This window comes from Zonotrichia albicollis, chromosome 12, assembly GCF_047830755.1.
Source record: "Zonotrichia albicollis isolate bZonAlb1 chromosome 12, bZonAlb1.hap1, whole genome shotgun sequence".
NCBI lineage: Eukaryota > Metazoa > Chordata > Aves > Passeriformes > Passerellidae > Zonotrichia > Zonotrichia albicollis.
The window spans coordinates 10,165,490-10,191,602 of record NC_133830.1 but is presented as its reverse complement, the minus strand read 5'-3'; the positions used below and the strand labels follow the sequence as shown (position 1 = coordinate 10,191,602).

Genomic DNA, 26,113 nt, shown 5'->3' with positions numbered 1-26,113 from the left:
AGAATTTTTATATAAACTTGTGAATTTCAGCATTAAAGGCAGATTTTTGAGGGGTGCCATATGCTCCCTGCTCACGACAGGTTAAAAATTCCAACACAATATTCCCTGTTCACCTCCTCCAGTCAGGCTTGGCACAGCCTGTCTGGTGTCCTCAGCTCACAGGTAAACATCATCCTGACATTTCTCCTGCTTTTAATTTTCAGGTGGGTTTTTACTGGACTCAGACCCCCTCAGTGCTGGGTGTTGTGCTGCTCTTCATGAAGGATTTTACTGAACTTGAGCCTTTCTCTCAACTCCTGTGCTTCTGAAACTTTGGGGTTTGTGCTCTCAGTGCTCTGGTCTGGGAGTCTCTCTGTTCTGAAACAGAAGGAAAGAACCCTACCTTGACCAAAGAAAACTGAAGTTTGCAGTAAAACTGTTCCTATTTCAAATCTGGGTAAGAAAAATATCTTTTTGTAGACAAATAGAGCTCGTTTTCCTGAAGTGTCATCAGAGCAAAACAGTGTTGGTTAAACAGAAACGATGGAAAGAAATCTGAATGTTTCCTATGACATGCACAGTTAGACACTGCAGTCTTGCAAGAGTAATTCAGTATCCTGCTACATGGCAAGGACTCAAGGCTTCTCCCACCCTTGGATTCTGGCAGAAATGTTCTTTGTTGGGAGAAGGCAGCAATGCCAAAACTCCTCTCCATCATTTAATCATTACTACTGCTTTATTTACATGGAGGTTCAGCTTGAAAAGGATCCTCTCACATTAAAAGACCTCTCCAGTGAAGTGTTACTGTTTGTGCTGAAGCTCAGATATGCAATGAAATTTTTAATTCACAGCAGCAACAAAAAAATAAAGTAGGAGCTTGTATCTTATTTGCAGTGTATCTTCCTGCCAGTAATAAAAAAAAAATCTCCCTTTCTGAAGCATATGTAACTCATAAAATCAGAAAATTGCTTTGAAGCATTGGCCTTGTACAGAGCTACACTGTGTAATTGGCTTTTTCAAGAAACCTCTGCATCATATGCTTTAAGGTATGTACTAAGTGATTTAATGGGGTATGTCATTTTTAATTACTGTGGAAGAGCATTCATAAGTATAAAAATGCAAGTCATGTCCTCTTGGCATTACTGCCTCTAAAAGCATTTTTATGTAACCTGCAGGAACCAGCACAGTATTTTCTTTATCCTCTAAGTGCATGATAGTTTTACATTTTTGTGATCTGCAGGATGAGTTCAGTGGCTGATTTGTGGTAAATTAGCCTTAACTGAGCTCTCAGAAAAACTGCTGCCAATATCTGACTTTAAATGGTCTAAAATTAGCTCATCCAGCTTTACAATACATCACTGTCTTAGAAGCATTCCAGTTTTCTCCACCCTCTCAATGCCATCTAATGCAGCATAATCTCTGCTAACAGGAGGGAAAAGCCATGTCATTGTGATTGCCCCTTCTGTGCCACAGCAGCATCTGAGTCCACTGGCCATCTGTGGAAAATAATTGATTTTTTTTTTCTTTTTTCTCTTGATATTGAGTTCTCAGCAAATCATTAGAATTTAAAAATGACATAAAACCTCTTTATAGGAGAAGGTGATTTGCTTTGAGAAAGTGTCGTGTGCAATTTAACCTGCAGTGTATTGTAATTGATGTTGGCTGCCTTTGACAGCTATTTCATGATTTTCTCCTCTGTGCCTGTGCTCTGGCCCTGCATGCTGAAAGGAGCTGATGCCTGACAAAGGAGAAGCTGCTGTGCTGTTCTCATGGCAGCCCCTGAGCATTCAAATGGCTTCATCCATTTCTGAGTGTGCAAGCAATCCAGCCCAAAAAATGCAGTGAGAAACCAGTGGTGCTGGGGGCTGACAGCAGGTTTGTGGATTTGTGGGAATGGCAAAACACTGAAACAGTAAATTCCAAAAATCTGAAATGTGTGGGAAAGGTCCCAACCAACAAAGTAACCTCTCAGCACTTACAGGTGGAAACACATCTTCCATCCAAGTTGGAGCTGACATCTCCAGCTAGAGTTGGTTTTTCACCACCTGCAACACTTCCAAAAAAATTTGAAAGTTTCCAATAATTTTTAGTGTTTAAAAATGTATGAAGTATATGCTGCCACCCATTTAATTGCATCAGTGGGGGACAACTTTTAGCGTGAAGTGAAACTGTGGAAACACTCTTGGAAACAACAAGGCTGTTCCTCAGCAGAGGGCTAGTTGAACGGAAGCTCTTTAGCATTGAGTCAGGTAATCCTTTTCCTTTAATGAAAATTTAGCTTTAATTTATCATTTTCATGATTCATCATTATTTTTTTTTTCTTTTCCTTGGCTAAGATTGAAGTTCTCCCTCTGCACCGAGACAAATGGGATATCTCTGTGTTCTTGCTGCAGCCAGCCATGAGCCTGCTATCCAAACATCCCTGTGGAACAATTCAGCTCTGGGGGACATCAGACCCTGCACAGCAAGGTCCTGGCTTTACTTTTGTCCTTTGCCTTGCTCAAAATGCTGCTTGTCCCAAGTTCTGCCCTTGGCTGCTGAGAAATTCTGTCCCATCTCTCTCACTTTCTTGGCAGAGGAAAAATTACAAATACAGTTTTCTAGCTGAAATCAGATGAGATGATGGTGAGGGGGTGTGTATATATGAATATAGATAAGATGTATCTATATTGGTGCATTACATATTTCAGTGGCTTCTGGTTGCAATGTCAATATTGGCTTTCTTCCTTCTACAGGAATAAACATTAGAGAAGCCACAGGAAACAAAACAGAGACTCTGAAGTTCATTCAATGCATTTGCTCCACTTAAAGTAGATATAAGTCTCCTGAAAATGATCTTGCTTGAGCTATGGTAAGCTTTGAAATGCCCCTGCTCCAGTTGTTTTTTGTGCTTGCACAGGTTTTGTGGGAAAGAGGGTAGAAAATGTTGCTAAGGAGAAGGGATGGGGAAGTTTGGAGCCATAGAAGCAGCACGTGGTGATGCTGGAGCCAGGATTGCACTGGCCTTGCTAAAGTCTGGATTAAACACACAACAACCACTTCATCTCACCTGGGCCAGTGTAAAGAGGGTGAGTGAGTGCTTGAGCAGGTAAGAGCTGCTGGTTTTCTGCTGTTTGCTTTCTCTGTAAGCCCTGGTTTCCTGAACCTGTTCATGGCAAGTGATGTGCTGAGAGCCTCAAATTAACCCAATGCTTTCACATCCCTTCCTTATGAACCTCACATCACAGAAATTGTTATTCTGCAAAAGCTGTGCTGATGCAACCTGATGTTTCCCTTCCTAGTACTATTCAAAATACTCAGATTTTTATTCCTTAATATAAGCTTCCACCTTGCTAATACTGCTTATTCTCCTAGACTGAATAGGAAGCTACAAATACTGAATTGTAACCCTCACTGAAGATGAGGGAAACTGAGAAAAAATTTTTGATAGAAAATAGGAGTCAGAAAATTCATTTCCATTTTAATGGGATTTTAGTTGTGTTCTGAATATGCTTCAAGTTTAAATCCAACACTTACAAAGCTCATATTACAAATGGGTTGTATTTTCAGTGGAGGAATATGTGTGTTGTCTCCTGAAGCACCCATTGTGGTGCATGCAGAGAGGATTGAGTGTGTAATTGTTTATTTACATAGGTGTCTGTGGGATCTAGAAGCATCACAATATGTTCAGAGTCCATTTGTATTGCACAGAGTTTGTCTGGGGTTATGTGAAGGCATGTTAGATTAAGAAAACTAAAAGAACCTGTGAGGATGCTGCTAATCAGGGAGCTGAATTTACATGAGCTGTAGCCAGAGCCATGCAGTGATCTTATCTGCTGTAAATAATCAAGAAAACTTATTAGTTTTATTTCCTTTTTATCTCCAAACTCTATTTATAATTTCTCCCACAATGAAGTCATAAGAAAGAAAAAGAGAGCTTGAGTTTTTCTTAAAAAAATCAGAAACAAAAAGAAAAGCAATACTTATTTCTCTCCAGCCCCTTTCAAATATTGTCTCTCCTAAGTAACAAAGAAAATACCAATTCAGATAATCACTGAATTTTAAAATAGGTAGCATCTCCAAATAGACTCTGCTTTACTGTCTAATAAAATATTTCCAATCTTGCTGAATTGTTTCCTGTGTAATATAATAGTGACTCTGGGGTGCTTTCATTGGCTTTGCAGTGGAGCTGATTACCAAAGGCTGTTCTAATGTGTTTCTAGGGAATCACCAAGTGACCCAGAGCAAAAATTCTATTACTTCCTGTGTATCTCAAACAGGAAAAATACCAAAAGGAACACATTTAAGATACAGACTGTAGACCAAATTGTTACAACATTCACAATATGGGCCACTGTTTCTGCTGTCTCTTTCTGTCACAAAACATTCTCATGTCCCTTTACGCCAGCAAAGCTGCTGCCCTCCTGCTCTCCTCCAGGCCAGGAGAGGATTGCTGCTGCTGCTGTGCTCAGTGAGATGCACAATTTCAGATAAGGCATCAGCACCACTGTTCATAGGTGCCATTCATCCATAAAGCCCAGGATTAACTTGGATTAGTCCCCCACTGAGATTCTCTCTGGTGAGGGGCCCTGGGCAGCCAGGTGCACACAGTTCAGGCAGGCAGGAAGGCTGGGGATGGAGAAGTGACCTGCTCTGCTGCTTCTCCCTGCACCCATGTTGGGGTCTCCCCCTTTTTTACAGTATCAGACTTGTAGATAAAGAGCTGGAGCACTGAGAATGAGGCTCACAGACCAATTTTTATTTCACTGAGCTGCTGTTATTCTGGTCCTTTGGTGAGGCTTATTCAGGAGTGTTGTGGAGCAGGTGGGAAAGAAGCTAATGTGTTATGGATTATCTGACACCTTCCGCTGCATCTTTCATTCCCAAGGAACAAAAATCATTCCACAAGCACAGAAATTTCTTTTAATTAACCACCAGAGGTAAAGAAGTCTCCACCTCCTCCCCAGGAACTAAGTTGTCAAATCAAACTGGGGCTGGATGATTTGCTCTCTCTGGTTCTCATTGTTCTGTTCTCATGGTCCTGGTACAGACCTGTGGGTGGTGGAATCAGAGTCAAATCCATTTTCTGTTGATTCAAAGAAGAGATTGGAACCAGGAACTTGAAAAAGAAAACCTCCATCCCAGCATTTCACAGTAATGTGGGGTGAGGATTGCTCTGTCTCTAGGTAGAATTATCTCTCCTTTCTACTTTTCTGTTACTTCCATTTTCTACTTTATTTCAGAATACTCACGTAGCTAATCGCACCAGAATTAATAAAATGGCTTTTAAGATAGACATTGGTAATCAGAAAACATGACTCCTTTCTTGGTTAAATTTATGCTAGTCTTTCCCCTTGTATCTAAAAATAAATCTGAAAAAAACCTCTAACAAAATGCAAGTGTATTCTCTCAGGGCAAATATCACATTGAAGCCTATTTAGGTGGCTACCCCAAATCCTTGCTGCATGTGAGGCCTGTGACTAAGGGATACAAAGGATTTAAACTGACAGAGGGTAGGTTTAAGTTAGATGTCATGAATAAATTCTTCCTTGTGAGGGTCGTGAGGCTCTGGAACACAATGCTCAGAGAAGCTGTGGATGTCTCTTTCCTGGAAGTGTTCCAGGCCATGCTGGACAAGGCTCTGGGCAACCTGATTTAGTGTTGGATGTCTCTGCCCATGGTAGATGTGCTGGAACTAAATGGTCTTTAATGCTGATCTAACCAACACCACTCTGTGATTCTGTGATGATTTCAATGAAATGTAGGCAGGAGAGGATGATTCCCATGGAGTTCTGGTGGCCTGTGTCTCCTCCACAAATATTAGTAAGCTACTATTCTTCTGTGGTTAAGATATTAAAATCTAATGTGGCTCCAGGGAAAGCTGAGGAAGAAAAAACAACGCAGCTTCTCAAATAGAATGAATCCAAAGTGAAAGCTCATAGCTTTGCCTAGGAACATGGTAAGGGAAATCTGGTTTAGAATAGCATTTTAGAGGTTGTTAAATCTGAACAGCAGAGCTTAGGGTGCATTGGGCACTAAGGGAAATCTGCTAGACAAATTCCAGGGCAACTGCAATTTGTATTGCTTTGTATTTGATTGCTCTGCCCTCAGTAAGAATTTGGCAACACCTGAAGTCTCAGAGGGTGTGTGCAGGTGTATCAGAGGGCAGTGGGGATCAGCTCTGCATCTGAAAGCTGCTGGAGGGCTGTATTGACAGGATGTGAGAAATTACAAAATACCAACTGGATTCTCTAGGAGCAGCAATGATATTTATAAGAGAATGTTATTAAAGTATCTGTTTTCACTAAAGTGAGCATGTAGAAGTGGATTACAAGTGCAGATCTATATGATTGCTTGTCATTGCTCTTAAGCAGAGGTTAATTTCCAAATGCACTGCACAAGCCTCTGCCTGTGGATTTAATCTTCAGACACACCATTGATTTAAATATTTTCTCCCAGAAAATGGTGAGAGATCTACCTATGTAGCAACAGGGAAAAACAATCCTCCTTCTTGCTTGTACACACACACAGCACTCACACAGCCAGAGGTGCAATAACCCCTATTTAGCTGGCAGAGCTGGTGGGAGAGTAGTGGTGGCCCCAGGCAGAGGTTATGGGGCAAGTACAGGGAGTGACTCCTGCTGTTATCTAACCCGGCTTTGTGGGGCTCTGTGGAGCCCTAAGTAATTGTTTTCTGACCCTTCCCTTCGCTGGAGCCAGCTTTAAATCCCCAATCAATAAAAGGAAGTTGCACCATGGCTTTGAATGAATAATGCAGCAGCTTTGCAGCACAGTGCAGCCATTGAAGGGCAGCAGCTCATCATTCAGGGCTGATCAGACTCTCACACCTACTCTCACAGGCCTGGCTCTGTGCACTGCTGAAGTTCACAGGGGTTTTCTCCATCTTCATGACGAGGTGAATGTGGGGAAGGTTGTTATTCTGCTGACTTATCCGTGGCTCTGGGTGCATGGGTGTGTCCCTGCTGGGATGTTAAAGGTACTGGGAGTCACCTCGGGTTGTGCAACCTGTGAGGTGGCTGCATCTGGAAAAGCTTTTTACAGCACTCAGTCCAAGAACACAGAGTGAGCACAGCTGATCTCCCCAGGCAGATTTCTTGTCCTGAGAACTCCTGAGCTTCATTGCAGCTCCAGTCTGAGATGTGAAGATAAGAAAGGAGCTACAGTCACAGTTCCAGAACTCCGTTTCCTGGAAAAGTTTATGGAGGGAAAATCACAGCATCATGCAACACTATGGGTATGCAAGATATGAAATGACTGCCCCAAAGGTGTAGTGGTGGCAGAGCAAAAAAATTAAAACACTGAGGTGGAACTGAGGAGATTTTCACTAGAGCAAGATCTACATTTTGCAGTCTAGTTAGCAGTAAAACTTGTCAAAACCTCGATCTTTCCTAGAAGCACACCAGCTATGTTAAAATTAGCATTAGAAAAGATCCTAACGACCAGGATGAATTTTTTGTTATTTTGTCCTGAGCAAGAAACTGTCCCAGTGGCCAAGATTAAATCTAGGAGCTGTAGAGTGCAAGTTCACATTTTTGCTTTTTCCCATTTGGTCTGGGTGGTTGAATGTGTGTTTGTCTCATCCCAAACAACTGGGAAATTTGACCTTTCACTGTTTCCAGGCACTGGCTTCATTAGCATTCCTCATTAAATGGACATGGAAGCATCACTGGAGTCATTAGAGTTTAAAAGGGTGAAAATCCCTACTTTAAAGTTTTAAATCCTATAAGAACATAAATGGATGAGTTGAATTGTGTGTGCTGCTTTTACTATGAGAAAAATACTTCTGTTTTGAAGGTTATAAGCCATCTGTAATTAAGAATAAATAAGTCATGGCCAATTTATTAGACTTGCTCTTTTATATGAGACAATTGTCTTCTAGATTTTCTTTGCTCTCTCTGGTGTGCTGATCCTGTCATTGCTGTTATATAGTGCAATAATACATAACAGCACTTCACACATAGCATGAGAAGACAGCAGTGTGAAACCAGAAAAACACATCAAGACAAGAAGTGTCTCAGGTATTTCCCCAGCCCTTTGTTGTTGTTCTGTTTATTCCTGTGTTCTGCTGTGTTTTGGTTTTGGTTTTTCAGCACTGAGTGTGCCAGGGCTTGCAGTTTGTCTGCTGAGCCCACTCCTGATACAGCACCCAATAGACTGGGTGGTGATTTGTGTTGGGGAAAATACCTAACATAATGATAGATCACTGAATCCCTCCATTTGGGACTTATCTTGTATCTCTGGAAAGGTGCAGACTGTGGCCTTCCCTAATGAGTAAAGCATGAGAATCTCTTTTCCTGAGATGACATTCAACAATTTCACTCAAAAACAACCACAAAAAATACACTTGGATTGCATACAAAATGGAAAGCTTTAAGTTTTAGGCAACCTCATCTGCTGGAACTGACCTAAAGGATTCTTTTTTGAAGAGAGTTTTGCTGCACAGGTCCAGCTCACCAGTTGATCAGCAGCCATGTATAAAGGGGTAGAAATTGTGCCACCAGCTTTCTGAGGTTTTCTCAGTCTGAAAAAATATAGAAATACTTTTGTTGCAGCAGAAGTAAATGAAAATCCAGGAATCTGAGAAGACTATTTTAGTAATGTTCCCAGACTCACATGGGCTCAAGAAGCCCAAGTTTCCTGGGCTGCTGCCAAGAGCAGGTAATGAAAGGTTGTTTGGCACTTGGGAAGTGTACAAAGCAAAGTCTAAACACCAGTTACATTCTGCTGTCCAAGTCACAAGACTGCCTAGAGAACTGCTGGTGATAAATGTTCACAATTATGGTATAGAAATACCATCAGGAATTTAGGGTGGAACAAGGCAGGGCCACCCTGGGCTAATTACATGGACTCAAGGAGAGGAGAAACTTCCTTGAGAGAGAAGTTTGGAAACAAACACATCTGACCAGAGAAACTCTGACTGTGTGGTAAGAAATACTTTCATATTTCAGGAGGATGAACTTCGCAATTGCAGCTTGGAAGTGTGCAGGGTCACTCACAGAGCCACTGCATCTGAGAGCCAAATGTGCTGCTTGTCTGGAAACCAAAGCCACTTCTCACTGGTGTTTTTGCTCTCTGCAGTACTTTGCTTAAGTCACTTAAGCATCTGCAAGAAGTTTAGTGGTGCATGAGATGAGGAAAGGTTCAGTATTTATAGATCAGAATAGGTCCAACTGTGCTTCCAGGACAGATTTTTTTCCATGCACAACAGCACCAAAAGTTGGGCAACAGCCAGAATGTTACACTAAGTTCTTTTATTTGTTCTCCTTATTGCTTTATTAGCAAGTCCAGGGTAATCTGTTGTTTCAGACTAATTTTATGCCCGTTTTGCAGGATTAGTGAAAGAACCATTTTAACAATCAGCCAAGGACACTGAAACACTTGAGGTCTGATCTCCATTTGCACCTGGGGAGTGGAGGGATCGTGTCTGTACAGAAACTGCACAGGCTGTAGATAAAACACAGCAACATCTGAACAGAAGGCATCCCTTATCTTCATGAGCTGCCTTAATTAGCTCGGTGTAGAGTTAAATTGCCTTCCCTACAGAATGAAAGTTTCTGCTCATTTATTCTTTGTTTTCTGAATACTGCTGAAGTCTTGCCATCTATATAAATGTGGAGTTTCTTTCCCCAAAGAGTCTTGAAGTGTTTAAGCTTAATGCAGGATGAGAGACAGGTCAATGAGTTAGGAGACTGTTCCTGGGGAGAGGGAAGAACTTTTCTAGGCTGTGACAGCACAAATTCTGCAGAGTATTTTGTAAGAAAGCAGAAAAACTAAAAAAGGAGGTGAGGGATGATTAAAAATAGGTATTAATGAAGGAATTACAATTAGAAGAGAAGGGGGAGCAAGGTGACACAGGCAGCCACAGAAACAAGGTGCAAAAGCTAGAACTGAACTGATAAAAAGGAAGTCAGATATACAAATTTTTCTCCCTGCTAGCACAGTAAATTGGACACTGTGATGTTGGTACAACAGAGCAGCTCCAAATTCTCACAGGCAGGAAAAGGATTACACTGGAAAAGTGACCAAAGCAGGGGCTGCTGCTGAGGCTGGAAAACCACAGGAGCTGCAGAGGAAAGGACAGAATTTGTGCTCAAATGGTTGCATTCATTCAGTAATTCAGTTACTTATCTCTTATGAAGTCACTTTAGAGCCACCTGTAAGTCCTTTGCATATGATTGACAATTACTGTGACTATTTGCTTTTCCTTCTTGGGGATGGTGAAATTTTAATCAAAATTACCTCAATATAGTAAGTTTGCAAAAGCTGAATTGCTAATGTTTTTTTCCCCAACGCTTTTACAATCTGATCAATCTTTAATAATGAGACTGAGCTGGAAAAAAAAAACCAAAACAACCCAATTTTCTACTCAGACAATGCAATTTCATCAGAAATGAATCATCTTAAGTGAATACATTGATTTAGATTAAATTTGATAGGAAAATATCAAAATGAATAATTTTACCTTATTTCTTTTTGGCAATGTTGAAATATTTTATATTGGCATTTTATTCATTTAATTTCAACTTCTATGATATTTACATTATTTTGCTATTCCTATACTATTGCATGTAAGAGTTTCAGTGATTCAGACCCTGTATGTTTGTTATTTGCACTGAAAATAAATGTCAAAATGTTGGAATTTCCCATGGGATCAGAATTCTACTTTCTATTTACAATAAAATGTGTAAAGAAATACAATACTCTAGTGTAAGTCTGACCTTAGTACTTCTCAGGAACGCCAGGCAATCTAATATATGGATCAGGATTCTGTAGGAAGATTTCTGAATGATTTATGCCAATCACATTTTCATTATTTCCTCACCAATACTGGCAGTGGTAATTCCTTGTACACTAATGCATCTTTTCCATCCAGTTAGATACAACTTATGTGAAATAAACTGCCAAGAGTCTCCTTGGAGCATGGCTTCCTGCTTTAAGGATTGTTCAGGTATTTCATCTTTTTTTGCTGAATTAGGTCCAATGCTGGTCAATTTATGATTTCAATCCCCAGTATTATCATTGGTACTTATTTTACAAAATGTTCTGCAGTGTTGATGAGTTTCATTCCATGCAGAGATAATGGCAACTGTTCTCCTGTGCTTGCTCATAAAATTGATCTGAAAAAATCAATGAAATGGTGAAACTTTCTCTAAAACACCAGAATGACACTTAAAAATATTAGAAGGGATTTTTTTTTTTAATTAAGCACATAACCAATATTCATGTAAAGCCAGACAGCTTCAGCTTGTGCCGAGGAAGTAATTAACACATCAGGTGAAAGTTCACCTCTGCAAATGGTGTTCCTGAAGGTAAGGGAAACTGAATACATTCTAAGATTGTTCATCTGAAAAATACCTGTATAAAAATTGATTTGATATTTTCCTGAAACAATTACAGCCGCCATTTCCTTGTACTGCATAAACTATTTCATCAGCTTGTCTTCTAGAGAAAAACTTACACAAACCCTTTGCAGAACCCTCTCTGAAATTTAATATAGGTAAACTTCTTGATTGAAAAGTTTGAATTTGGCTTCTTCACTCAGGTCAGATTACCATGTTCCAAAGCTGTAGGTTTTGATCTCTTGATAAGATATCTCCTCTCAAAACATTGATAAAGAGCTCAGATAATAGTATTGAGTTTAATTCTGTGTCATTAGCCCCACTGGACTCTCTTACCCACATGTTCTCATCCTTAGAGGAAACACTCAGAAACTCAGTGCAATGAATGGAAGAAGGGTCACACAAAGGAGAAATGGGAACCAGAGTTCCATTATAGGCTCTGCTGAACACTCTTAGCCCAAAGCCATACACAGAGTAAATTATCTTCTTATCAACCAAATCTGCTGGTGATCTGAAAAACAGGCTTTTTGCATTTAGTTTCTCAAATGCAAACTTAAGATGCATTTGCTGATGCCTGCTGAAAATTTCCAGAGCCCTTGTGCGTGCTACTCCACCAGAAATACTGCATGGAACCTGTTTGTGGAAACCCTGAGGGGAAAATGCTGAAATTCTGTCAGAAACTATGCAAAATATGAGGATAAATTATATCAACATAAATGTTTTTGCTGTTTCTGTTATCTAATAAGGACAATCTAAAAATCTTAAATGTATCTGGTTTTTACTAACCAGAATATTCTTACCCTGTTTTGGTCTGCAGGGCAGCTGATCTCTCTTCCAAGATGGAAATATTGCTCTGGAAAAAAGTCTTTCAGGCCTCTTCTAGACTCACATTTTGGGCTCTACTTTCTATTTATTTCAGTTATTCCACTGACCAGGGACATCACAGAAATTCTTTTACATTGAACAACTCCAACTACTCCTTCAACAGCCCTCTCTCCTCCTTGGTTCTTTCCTGCTGGGTTTCTGCTGGGCTGAGCTGGGTAAGAGTGAGTCTATTCTGTCTTGGAGATGGGCTGTTTTGTGGAAACCTGCTCCTGAAAAATGTATTTACTGGATAATAAACACATTACATTAGATTTTGTGCAATCTGACAGACTGATCTCATAGCAACAACAGTGCAGGAATGTGGGTTAGTAAAGATTTTGTGTTGTCAGCCTTTTATATCATCCTTAGTTTTTTATTTATTTTTTTGAGCAAAATAGGGTAATATATGTCACTATGTTTCAGATGTAATATTTAAGAACATTTTCAAGAATTATTTTTTTTTAAGTGCCATCTCTCTAAAAACACCCTGCCTCTAAATTCAGGCCGTGCACTTTGTTCCACATGGAGAACAACTTACAGCCTACACCAGCCCATTTCCTTGTCACTGCTTGTTGTCCAAATTAAACCATCCATCCCACATCTACAGACAATCCCTGCTTCACCCTGGGTTCCCAGATACCCCTTAGGTTTCTGTAAACAGGTATTCAGCCAATTGTTTCAATTGTTTTAATGCTGTTTTCTTTGTCAGGAAGAGTTTAACCCCCATCCTCTGCTGGCAAGTCTCCCTCCTAATTGCAGCACAGTGGTGCTGCCAATGTCATTGGGAAGTGACATTGTGATAGTGGCAGGGTTCTAAATGACAAGGCACAGAAGAAAAGCCCCTGCTCCCTGAAACCTGCTGGAGGAACAGATAAATGTATGTTAAGTATATAATTAGTGAGGCAGATCTTGCAGAGGAATTATTGGTGCCCTTTATGGAAAGGATCTGTGAATAAAAGGCAAGGGGATGGGGGATGCACTTAATAAAGGCAAAACCAGAGCTAAGGCTGGACTGACAAGTGCAAAGGGGGGAGTCTGAGAAATTCTGGGGCTGAGCATCAGGATACATGAAATAAAAGATACACAGGGAGGGCAGGGGCACAACTGGGGTTTGTGAGGAGGGGAGAAGATGTGGGTGTGATTGCTGCTGGGTACAGACTGAGGGGAGCATTGCAGCTGTGGGATGAAGCTTGCTGGAAAAGTTGTCAAAATCAAAACAACAAAAGGACAGGCAAATATTTTAGCCACAAGTTTTTGAAGGAAGATCACATACTTAAAAAAAAAGCCACAATTGTGGTGGAGAAAAAAGCAAAGGAGGTCTTGCTAAGGGCAGTGTGGACATGCCACAAGGATGATTCCAAAGTCCTGACAGTGCACTGAGACAGGGAACCTCAATGACAGGATAAATGCTTTATTTTTCTCATGCAAGCTGTCAGAAATAATTACACTTAATTTATAGTTTTCATTTGAAGATATATTCAGTAGTTCTCAAAAGACACTCCTATGTCCAAAAGCACATTCCAAAAGCTCTCACCCCTCCGGTAGAAGTAATTGTTCTCTTTTGTAACTTATAAAAACATGTTTGGCCTCCTCTCATGTCTGCCTGTGGTACACAAGCTCAGCAGATGCAGACATTCCCGTGCTGTTTGTTCCAGCAAGGTGAATTATGATTATAACACAGGGATGAGCAGCTGATGTTGACAAGGTTTTCCTGCAAGTCACTGTGAGGTAACGAGAAGTGTCTGCTTTAATGATTCTTGCTGTTTAAATTTTTATTGTATTCAGCTGGATTTCTTTTTTATAGCCTTTGATTAAAGTTCAGAGGGAAGATGAATTTAAAAGTCTTCAAGTTTGTTAGATGTGCTACAGCTTGCCAGTCACCCTGCCAAAAATTTCCACTGTGTACTTCTTATAGTTCTGCATGGTCTAAATTTAATTGACTGCAGATGAGAAGCATTATTACAGATCTGTCATTGCAGCCACTCTTCATATGTTTCACTAGCTGGAATGAGCAGTCACTGGGTTTGTTTCTGACCTAATTCATAATGATGTAAAGCAGCAGTGATTTCACAGAAGAGGAAACAGATTTAGCTGGTGTAAAGGGCAGAACTGGGCTCAGTGCTGCTCCAGTAGTGCTCATTTACAGGTGAGTGGAAGAGTAAAGCCCATTGTTAAAACACTAAATTTCAATTTTGTGAGAACAGAGGTACATTATATAAGCTGTTCAGTTGATATAACAACATAATTCATCATTTTATTTCACTGATTCTGTTAAGACAATATGAAGAAAAGACAATAATCTGGGCTTTCCAGCCTAGCCCCTCCTTAGGATACTGACTATTGTCAGTAAAGATCAAGGAATGGACAAAGATGTATTTAACATGCCAGCTTACACAAACTGGTAATGTTATTTTGGTATTTTGAAACATTATCATTCCAGCAGCCTCATTTTAGTAAGTTAAAGTAAACTAATTTATATGTGGATGTCTGGATTTGTCTGCACATTGATTTATCAAGTATATTTGTTTATTAAATCCCCCTTACTGATAACAAACAATTACTACTTCAGGTAATTTATTTAAAACGTGGGGGAGACCATTGCCAGCTGATTCTGTGCCAAGAGTTATAGTACAAATTAATACAGACCAGAAGCCTACGTGCCTTGTACTTGCTCCACCAGATCAATATGTGAAGTAAGACTGGCATCCTCCAGTTCTGTTAACAGTCTGTAACAGGATCTTGTTGGGAATACAAATGTCCAGCACATTGCTGGTGGGATCCTTTTTTCCCTGCATATATTTTGTACTAACAGCTGACTTTGGGAGAACAGAAGGCACTATGATCTTAGTGGGAACACACAGGGAGAAGTTGAGACTGTGATCTTGCCTCTATTAAAATTGATTGCCATGTGATGGATTTGGTCTCTCTCTAATCTGGGACAATCCCAAAAATTCGTGAGAGTCATCCTGCAAGATGCAAATGTGATGTTGAAATGGGAAGCCTTTTGTGCACAGCCATTAGCAATATTTTAGGTATGTAAGATAGGAAGAAACAGAAGGTAAGATGGACTGAGAAGCCTGAAAATAAAGCCCTCATCAGAGCAGAAATGTCCAGCTTCCTGTCAACACCAGCAGTTAAATAACTCAGAAGCTTTTCAAACAATTGCTTGGGCTGGAGACAGGAGCTGTGACATCTGTGCTGTCAATTAAAGCTCTGTGAAGTCACTGGAGAAGGACAAGAACAAACACTTGTTAACAGGGTATTGAATATGAATAATTGTCCTCTGCCCTCACAGACTGAAAGTGGTGGGTAGTGATTTACTGCTGAGGAAGAGAGGCAGTCTGGGCATGACATAGAATATTGCTGCTCCAAACCAGATTTTTGATATTATTTATAAGTATTATTAAATGAATCACTGAAAGTAAAGGGTCAAATTAAGGTTTGGAGTTTTCTTCCTTAATGACTTCGTTTCCTTCCTAGTTTTGTCAGTAGCTTTTACCTTGCTAAGGATAGTAAAAAGTTTAATTGTATTCATAGTGTTGTTTCATCCAAAATCCTGAAATGTATCAACTTTATTTAAGAATTTGGGCTTATTTCAATAGCCTGTACATCATATCTTCCTGCTGGGTTGTTTCTCCTACTTAGAATATTTCCATTTGACAGAGAAAATCTATATTATATTTGCAAATTAGGATTTTCAAAATTTAGTCCAAATTCAGAAGACAAGACTCAGATTTGTCTTTTGATAGAATTTGTACCTTGGGACTCTTTAGACTTTCAGAAGGACAGGCCAATTCTCAAACATTTCCAGCAATAAAAATGTTCAGTTTACTTGAGGTTTTTTGGCCTTTAAAAATGTGTTTTCTACCATTTCTTGTACTAATGGTTTGTTGTTTTTTCACAAGAGTGCTCGCAGACGGCAAAGTTTAACTGATAAACAAGCAAATGTGTTCACAGGAAGGCTTGTGCCAGAAATTTTTATGGGTCGCTGTTCTGCTCCTGATTGAATAAATCATGGTGGCTGCTCTGACTTTCTTCCTCTTTTCAGATTTGGTAACCAATGACAGAGCAGGGAAGGGCTGGGTAAGAGAGAAGTTGGAAACATTAAGACAGAAGCCCCTCTGACTTTTCCCCAACCAGAACTGTACATAACATGAATTTTGTTGACAATTTTAAATAGCCAGTTGAAAAAAGTTTGACTCATGAGTTATTAATAAGCAAATAAGTTGGGATTTTTTTAGAAAAATGTTATAGTTGCAAAGTAGCATTTGGGAGGGGTTTTGTGCAAGGAAGGTTTTTTCAGTTCTTTTAATTGAAAGAAATTAGGGAGCAAAAGGTGTAATAGTGAAACATTATGGAAATGTGTTTCTCCATTTCAGGTTCAGGGATCTTAGATGCTTCTCACTTCTCACAATGGTGTCTTTCTTTCCTTGCCTGTTTCTCTCCTCCCTCTTGATCTTTGAAAGACATAATGCCTCTAAACCAGAATATTTTACATATAAAATGGTCCCACTCACTTGTAGACTTTGAGTAATAAGAGAAGAAATTTCAAAGATGCATTCAAAGAATAAGAAAAAGAATTTGAATGATGTTACTTTCCTCTGTTCACCTTCCCCTGGCAATGCTCGGCACTGGTTTGAAAGGCTCAGGGTGTGGGTTGTGTAAGCCAGGGCCAGTCCCAGTGTCACCTCCCCTGTCCTCAGTCACCAGCTCCCACTTCCCTTCATGTTCTGTGTCAATGTCACCTGTGTGGGTGTTGCTTTTGGGGCCTAAATCTGGCTCATGGACAGGGGCAAAAGCCTCCCTCGTTTGTCCTGCTGCAAAAACTCAGAGCTTAAGTTTAATTCTCAGGTTTCTGTTATACCAGAGACAGAAATAACGCATATTTCAGAGTTAGCTGGGAGAATATTAAGGTTGGTTAGTTCACCCCATGCAATATCCTCTACTACAAGCACAGACTTTCCCTCCCTCAAAATAAAATTAGTCTTAACATCTGCATTGCCAAACATTAAAATATCCCACAAAGAACTTGAATGCCAGGTCCCTGTCCCTAAAGTACTGAAGAAATTTGGGTCAAATCCAACATGATAAATCTAAATGCCATTGGGAAGATCTAGTTAGAATTCATACTTTTGTAAAGCATCTTTTAATTCTGAAAAAGCACATGGTTATTATTACTTCTCTTGACAGTTGTGTTTACGGCAAAGAAATGTTCAATTTGTGTGTGATATGGAAACAATGAAGAAATCAAAATATTTAAGATCTATTTAGACTGCAAAGCAGGCCAAATGGAAAGATATCACTGCTGTGACTGACCTACAGAGGACTTGTTGATAAAGAAAAATTGGTGTGCTGATGCTTATTCTGTCAAATAATAAAGAACAAACAGAAAACAAGGCTGAAACCCCTTTTGGTAAATACACAGCTAAATGCCTCCCAGACCCGCCTCAAGCATCCACTTTTGCTGCCTTGTGATTTGGTAGGGCTGTCTATAGATCCAGCTTGCTCAAAGATTTTTCATTTAAGTGTCAGTTGCTGTGGTAACAGCATGAAGAGCAGATCAGATGGATGCCAGGACCAGATGGGTTTCTCTAAGAGCTCCACACACACGGACAGTTGGTGGTGACCCAATTCCAAAAGGTTACCCTCACAGATTTCTACTGCAGCTGACTTCTCCAGGGGTCTTGACCTTGTCTCTGAACCCCAGGGGTTCTCTTTTTCGCAGCCCTGGGCTTTCATCAGAATCTCATGGACTTCCCACAGAGGAAATGCAGGCAGATTAGCAGAAGTGATGGAGTTTCATACCCTGATGTTTATGCTGCCTCCTCATTGTCAAGGGCTGGGCTGAGCCCAGTCTTGAGCTCTGTCAAAATGTTGAGTAATTATTACATGATAATCACACGCTGCTGTTTCTCCCAGGCTTAATCTGATTTGCTTACATCCCACCTAAAATCCACCCACATGTAGTTTAACCAATATCTCCGATTAGATTCAATTTTCCATGGTCAGAGCTGTGTTACATACAAGGTGTATCAGCAAATATTTGACCTTTGCTGAGGTCTTCTTGGTTGGTTCTCTTGCATTTAAAATTGAATGAATATTCTGATGAATAATTCAGTTGAAATCATAGTAATGGTCTGGTGTTTAGTGTTTGGTAAAACCCCAAGTTTCCCTTTCTGTTTTGGAAGGTTGGGTTTCCTGTTTGTTTTTTGTTTTCCTGAGAAATGTGTGAAGGGAGTGTGCATGTCATGGTTTAGATTCAATTACGTGGGCTGGGCCAGTCAGCGTTCCAGCTTTATCTGGAAAGGGGATGGAAGGCAACTCCTTAAACAATGCTCATTTCCCTTCCTCTCCTACCTCCAAAATATGTTCTAACATGTTGGTTTGTTCAATCTTGATCCAATCTCAAGCATATTGTGGCTTTTTAGAAGAGTAATGCTGCATCACAGATTTGGGGGGATGCTGTGGTGTGTTCTTAAGTTCGTTAGTTTGCTCTCTCTATTTTCTGTATTACTTCTTGTTGTGGGCCGTTCACGCCCCCGCGCAGGGGAATTAGGGAATACTCCCAAAACAAGGCTCTGCCTGTTCTGTATGGATGATGTGGGTCCCTTGCCCCCTGGCCTGGCTGTGCTGGCAGATTCACAGCAGTGCAGCTGGGTAGATAAGAAGGTGTGGATCTTGACTTTAAGGGTGTTAAAATCTACTTTTTTTTAAAAAAAGACATTTGATATTTGATAAAAATCCATGAGAAGGCATTCACAGAATTGAGAAAAGTTTTGTTTTCTGCTTTTCATTGCTGCAGGTTCAGTACTTTGGGGTTCTGTTACTGGGGTAATACTGTGCCATGTAGATGCCAATTTATCCTCTGATCTTCAAGCCTCTTGCTTCATGACCTCACCAGAAGATGTTCAGCCCATGCAAATGCCAGGTGATTCTGGACTCATGACATTTTTTTGTCCCTAATCAGCAAGCACAGTTCTAAAAATGTCTTCCAGGAGGCTGGGAGTAAGGCTCCACATCAGCTGGATTCTGTCAGCTGTGCCAGGCAGTCAAAGCAGAGAGATCTGTGAATGTGCTGGTTAAATTTATGTGGTTGAATTTATGTGGAGATTATATTCTTTCCTTTCCCTTGGTCCCATGTTTGGGACTGTGCTGCAGCTGGAGACACACCACTGGCACCAGGGAACACTGTGTGCCTCTGGCAGGTGCTCCAGGCACTTTGTGGAGGGCAGGCTCCCAGTTTGCCTGGTCACAGCTTAGCAGATTAGCCTGCCCATGGTGCTGAAATGAACCACAGGCTGCTTGTCCTCACAGGCTGTGCTCATCCACCCAGAGAAGCCTCAAAGTGATTAATTTCTGCATTTGCAGCTCTGGGCTTTGAACACAGAGATGAAGAGAAAATACTTGGCAATAGAAACCCAGAGAGGAGCAGATCAAAAGAAACAGAAGAATTCAGAAATATCTGCACTAGCAAATGGGGAGACTGGAGCATTTCTGGGACAAGGCCACTGAGTAAGGAGGTAAAATGTCCATTTTTACACTTCTGGCTTTGGACCAGAAAGCAGCAGTCTGGGAAGTGTTCATGCACAGGACTCTAAGTGTTAGAATAGACACACCTTCTGCTGGAAATGGTAAGAACTCAGCTCAAGTTTAGCATTTTCAGAGTCAAAGCCCAGCCTGGGATGTTTCAGACAGGCTTGTGTTGGCTCAGGATGCCCCACATTGGTGTTTGTCAGTAGGCTCAGCTGGCTGTGCACGTGTTGCCTCATCTCAACTGAGATGGGCTTTGCTTTTCTAACGTTAATTTGGTTTTTGCTTTTCTAAGGTTAATTTGGTTTTTGCCTGCTGAAGTTGCTCAGTGCCTGACAAATGGAACAAAATTACCAGGTGATGGATTCATCCTGTGGCAACGTGGCAAAAATTATCCTCCAGAGAGGAGTCCCCAGGCAGGGTCTGCATCACTCAAAGCTCTGTTCATGACCTGTTTAGGGGAGCTGATGGGTCTCAGGTCTCCTGAGCCTCATCTAGCCTGGGCTGAGCTGTATTCACAGGCAATTACTAAATCAGTTTTAAGATTGTTTCATAGATGGTCTTGATCCCTTTATCTTCCAGTGCAAGCTGTTCAATAAAGCTCTAGGATATTTAGCAGAATTTGCTGTTTGAGAGCCTTCTTGATAACGCTCCATTGCTGTTCCCTCACTGCTTTTGAAGGCATCTTAGAAGCTTTTAAAAATGATCTTTATATCTTGCTGTGCAGTTAATGCTCTAAGTTTCTCACTGGTATGTACAGATGTTTCTTGGATATTGGTAACTACTAGAAAGTGGGGATGTGTTAAAAAAATGCATAACCTCATGGATCTTCCCTTTTGTTCAGCTATTTTTTTGGTGTCTGTTTCCATCACCTGCAAAATAAACTGTACTTTTCCATCAGAAAGCAGGACTGAAACAAAATGTATAGCTTGAAGGAAATTTGGATAACCTGAATTTCAATAAGATCCAAGCCTGGGTTTTTGAATCCCTTAATTTTGGCCATTTCACAGTCCTGTTAATTGGAATAAGTGCCTCAAAAAAATAAATATGCAAGGTTAATTCTGTGTAAAAAGGCAAAAAAGCAGGGCTCATAATTTAGATCCAAACAGCAGCTGGAAGAAAAAACCTTCTCATTCTTATACATATTTAAATGTTTTATTGGGTTACTTCTATTTAGACAAAAAAAAATGTTTTTACTTCTCTGAAGTGCTTGCTGCCCACACACAATAGCACTGGGCTATTTAGTGTGGAGAACCCAGAATAAATCACACTCCTTTGACTTCTGTATTGAATGAGCTGCTGAAAAAAGAAAATAACAGCATCATTTGGAGGAAAAATCAAGCAGGAACGGGATAGGGTTCCTTGTGGGAAACCTTAATTTGGAACTCTGCAAGCATATTCATATGTAGATAAATGAGCTTTTAAACTTAATGATGTCCAGTTTTATTATGTTCATAAAATATTGTTCTTTTTATATCCTTACCACATTCATCCATCTTTGAAAATCCATCTTTAAACACCAAAAGGGAGAAAAAGCTGCTGTTTCTGGGGTCACTGCCATCGATTCCCACCTGGAAGGATTCTTGATGAGAATGTAAAGGATGAGCAGCCATAATGAGCCAGACCAGAGGTCTACAGAGCCCAGTACAGAGCCCAGTATAAAGGAAATTAAAAGAACAGGAAAACATCCCATGACAGCCCTCCAGTACATCCTCACAGCATCCAGTGCACTGTAGTATTGCTGCTACTTGAGCTTTAACTGGGACATCTCATGGATTTTTCTGTCTTGGGTTTGCCTGATTGATTTTTGAACCTGTAAAAAATTTAGTTGAACTTGCACTGCTGTGAAAAACGAGGAATTGAATTCTGAATGAGCTGCTGCATTCAGAAATGTAAGAATCAGTTCAGAGTGAAGAAGAACTGATCCCAGCAGCCAAGCCTGCCACCATGTGCTAAATATACTTCAGAACAATCCTTTGTGGCAGATCTCTGGAGGTGCATTGTTGGGAGTGAAAGGAAGGAAGAAAGGAACCTTTTGTGAAATCCAGAGCCAGGGCACAAGCCCTGCAAGAACTGCTATTTTTCTGGACAAAACCTGAAAGATTTCCCATCCTGCTTTAGTCAGGAGTTGCTTCCAAAGCAGAGACTGCTGCCCATTGAAAAAAAGCAAACCTTACTTAATAAAAATGCACACAAAATGCTTGTATCAAATTAGACTGTGCAAACAATCTGGCTTTTGAATAGGGGGTTTCTTTGTGTTATGCAGGCTGGGTTTCTGAAAAGAATTTTGTTACAAAGACTAAACACAGTAGCCTTTACCTTTTTCTCCCCCATTCTCCTTTCAGCTATTTCCCTGGTATTCTGCTCCTTCTACATTCACTCACTAAACACACAAAACCAAATTTGTTGGTGTTTTTGTGAAAGTTCACTGCTGTTTCTGTATTTGTCATAGGTCTTCCATTTTTAAGAAGGAATCCATATTTGAAGTTGTTCATTGAAGCTTAAATTTTGATGAAGATATTAAAGAGACATTTTTGTGGAAGCAAATACTTTTTGATCAATTGTGTCTTTGAGGTTTCACTTACTTGTCACCATCTCTGGTTTTTTTTCCCCAAGAATTACAGGAGGAAAACCTTACATAGTACCAGCTACAAATAACCACGATCTACAAAAATAAAAGATTCAGAATACTTTTTCAGAAGGATGCTTTGGGTAAAAGCAGTACTCAAGATGAAATATGCATCTCTCCTCGTAGGTAGGGAGCTTGAAAGCCTGGAGATTTACCTTTGCATTTTCAGTCTGATTTTTTTTTCTTGTTCTGGTGTAAAGAAGCATAACACAACACATTCATTAGAGTATTTGGTAGAGCTGATGGTCTTTCCTGTACAGCATTTATGTCTCACCTAAACTTCATATTTGAATTTTACTCACTGGGGGAGAAAATATTTTTTCCAGTGAGATTTCTGCTGCCATGAACTGGTTTTTGGTACGTGCAGCACAGAGGTGAATGTGTGTGGGCTGGATTCTCATGTTTCTGGGTGCAGGTGGGGGTGAGTTTCAGAGGCATTTAGAGGTGTTTTATAGCCACCATTCTTGTAGGAATTTTTAATCATCCTGAAATTCCATATTGCCCCTGCACAGCCTGATCAGTGCTTTGTCAGAAACACCACCATGGTGATCCTGGGCTCAGCTCTCAGCAGCAAGGAGTGAAATCAGCTCGGGGATTACCTTTCCTTATCCAAAGCAGTGATTGTGACAGACAAATTTGAATAATCACCGAGGCCAAGGGCTGCAGGTGCCAGGGGATCTGGGAACTCCTACCTTTGGAATCTCCCTGCGCTCTTCCTTCAGCAGGCTCTGCTTGGAGCCACAGCCTGAGGAACAGGTTTGCATGAAACCATTGTGATGGCTGTACAGAATGCACCATGTGTCACTGAGTGTCATCCTGTGTCACTGGGGAAGAAGGCAGAGATGCTGATGAACCATCCATGCTTTGGCCACCTCCTCCCGGGGTTCCTTCCCAAACCTGGCTGGGCACCTTTTGACACACAGGTGGGAATAACTGGAATTCTCCAGGGCTGCCACAGACATTTCCCTGCTCCGGGTGACATCTACTGGTAGAAGGATTTCTGTGTTTGCAGGAGGGAGCTTGGAAATATATACCAAATTTAACACAGGCACCTAAATCCAATGCAGAATTTATTAGTGTAAACGTTTCTGTATTTGTTTGGGTTATTCTGTGGGCAAAGGGAGGCAGATTTGTGGCAGGAAGGAAGGGTTCTTGGCAATATTGAAATGAGAGCAAAATAAATCACTGCAGAGGGTTTTACAGGCAGCACTTCAGCTGAGCTATGAATAAGTGGGATTATGCTGTCGCTGCCTCCAAGGCTTTTCTGCGGTTTTGTTCAGTTTGCTTGTTCTGCTCTCCCTATACAAAGGAGCTGTTGGTAGGAAGTGTCACACTGTCAGAGGGTTCTGAAAGCCAGGTTCACTGTGGGAATCTGAGATGGCACCTTTTTGTTTATAATCAATGCTTTCTGGCCCTGGCATGTCACAGGCTGTTGGTTTAGGAAACAAGTGTAAAACAGGCTTTTCTTTCTGCTAGTGGCTTGTCTTATATGGGTTTTTTTTAGGTTACTGACACTGAAAATTAATCCCCTGTTAGAGACACCTTCAGAATACATCAAGCAAAGAACAAGAAATTAGAAGTGAAGAAAGAGCCAAAACAGATTTTTTGGGTTTTTTTAAAAGTTCTTTTGGCAGACAGAAAATTATATTTGTAAAAGGCACAGAGTTCATAAAAAATAGAAACTGGGCTTTAAAGATAATACCCCTGTCCACAAAATTAGTGTAAATATATTTACTTTGGTCTATGAATTCAGAAGCAAAATGAACTGTAACTACAATAGTTTCTCTTTGGGGGGTTGAATTCCCTTCACTTTCCTGCAACTGATTTGGCTTTACCAGGGTTAAGTGCTCTGCTTGTCCATTTCTCATCTTTCCCATGTAAACGCTCTCAGGTTACTGTATGGCTCAGTCAGTGGTTTAGAGATCCTTGAGGAAGGGAAAGCATTTTACTGCTGACATCAAAATTGACTTGATTGAAGACTGCAATGAGCAGACATAAAAATCATCACAGATTTGGATTTTTGAGACACCACAGCATGTAGAGACCTCTTAGATTCTGCCTGGTCTCTTTTATAACAGTGGGTAAGTTAGATATGATTCTGTAAATGTGTACTCTAGGGTTGCATTCCTGGCTGTTAAGCTGGATGTTGCTGTGCTCACAATGTCACTTCATTATACAATAAATGCTTAAACTTGTCTTTTAATTATGGCTTAGAAGATTATTTCAGGGAAGTTTACTAAACCAGGTCCCAGAAAGACACAAATGGCAGACACCAGGCACTCACTGCTGTAACTGAAGGTGTTTTCCACAGCAAACATTTCTCTGTTTGCTCTTGTGTAAGATGTGAAAAAGCCCCTGATGCCCTCAGACCACAGCAGGACAATGAAAGAATGTTATTGCTGAAGAAAACTCCTGAATGATGATGAAACAGAGAAACTCACCTTGAGCTGCTCCTTTCCTAGGATGTGTCTCTTGGAACGAAGTCACACTGCAAAGGACTTGGAGAGCTTTGATTTTATAGCTCTTGAAAAAAATGGTGTTTGTGTATGTTTTGGGAGTTTTTTAGTGTGTTGCAGGTTTGGTATTTTAACATTAAAAGCAAGTCCTAAAGACTTCCTGAAATTTTCTATACTGAAAGATTACAGAAAATAGGAAACTCCTAAGAAATGCTTGGATAAGAGGAAAGTTCCTGTGATCCAGATGGACTATTCTATCCTAGAATAGGTACTTTCCACAATTGTTACTCACTCAGTATAATTTACAGGGAATGACACATTAGTCACTGTGCTGGGACTCTAATGACCCATAGCAGGATAAATTATGCTGTGTGCTCACACAATTGTTTCCTTGAAATATGTTTATTTTTCTGTGAATACAGGCTGGGATCACAGGATGGTTTGAGGCACCAAGACTGTCTTATGAGCACATTCAGCTATTCCTGCAGGCAAGGTCAGCTGTCTTTGTCAAATCTACACACAAATTAGTAGAGCTAAGGATTCATTTTCTCATTGCAATTTGTGAGAAAATTAATGAATCATCTCTTGGTAGGGGTTTTAAATGTGAACAAGAAACATTTTGTAATTAACTCACTACAAGCCTGTCTACACACCAGAGGTCCTAAAATCCAGGAAAGCTGTAGACCTGAGAAGATGGGCACTGGCTGGTGCTGTGTGATGGGCAAGCCTGAATATTTGCTTGTGTATTACATCATGTGTGTTCCTTGTCCTCTTCCCCTGCCATGAATATTTACCTTACTCTTCCTTCCTTCATTTCCATGGGTAATTCTTTGCCATCTCCTTCCACTGCCAGTTTCTCTACAGAGCTCTTTCCCAACATCACCTCATGCTGAGAGGAGCAGGTATCTCACATCAGGAGAATCTGAGCTTCCTCTCCACTTGTGACACTTTCTCATGACAGCATCACAATGAGGTACCTTGAAAACCAGCTTATAATAAAATGAAGAAATAAATAGTGCTGCAGATTTGTTAAATTTTGGAACAAGAAACAATTTCCTGCAATATTGATCTTTGTAGAAGATGCTGCTGTGTGTCTACATATATGTGTGTGTGTGCATGTATATATATGTCTATATATACATATATATATGTTTGCATATATATAATTTTATATTAATATTACTATACTTATTATTATTAAATATAGTTTAATATAATATAATTTGAATAAATATCCATATAAATATATCATAAATATAATGTAATTATTATATTGATGTAGTTATTGCAATACTATTAATACTTATTATTATTTA

General features: G+C 40.2%; 1 long non-coding RNA gene across 1 annotated transcript; it reads left to right on the top strand.

The window, feature by feature from the left end:
• On the top strand, positions 1-25,889 carry LOC141730639 (uncharacterized). Its single transcript, XR_012582222.1, has 8 exons — positions 1-1,025; positions 2,316-2,830; positions 10,853-10,927; positions 12,238-12,358; positions 18,985-19,110; positions 19,551-19,813; positions 21,239-25,552; positions 25,651-25,889. It is a non-coding gene; the product is annotated as an uncharacterized LOC141730639 (long non-coding RNA).
• Positions 25,890-26,113: the final 224 nt, after the last annotated feature.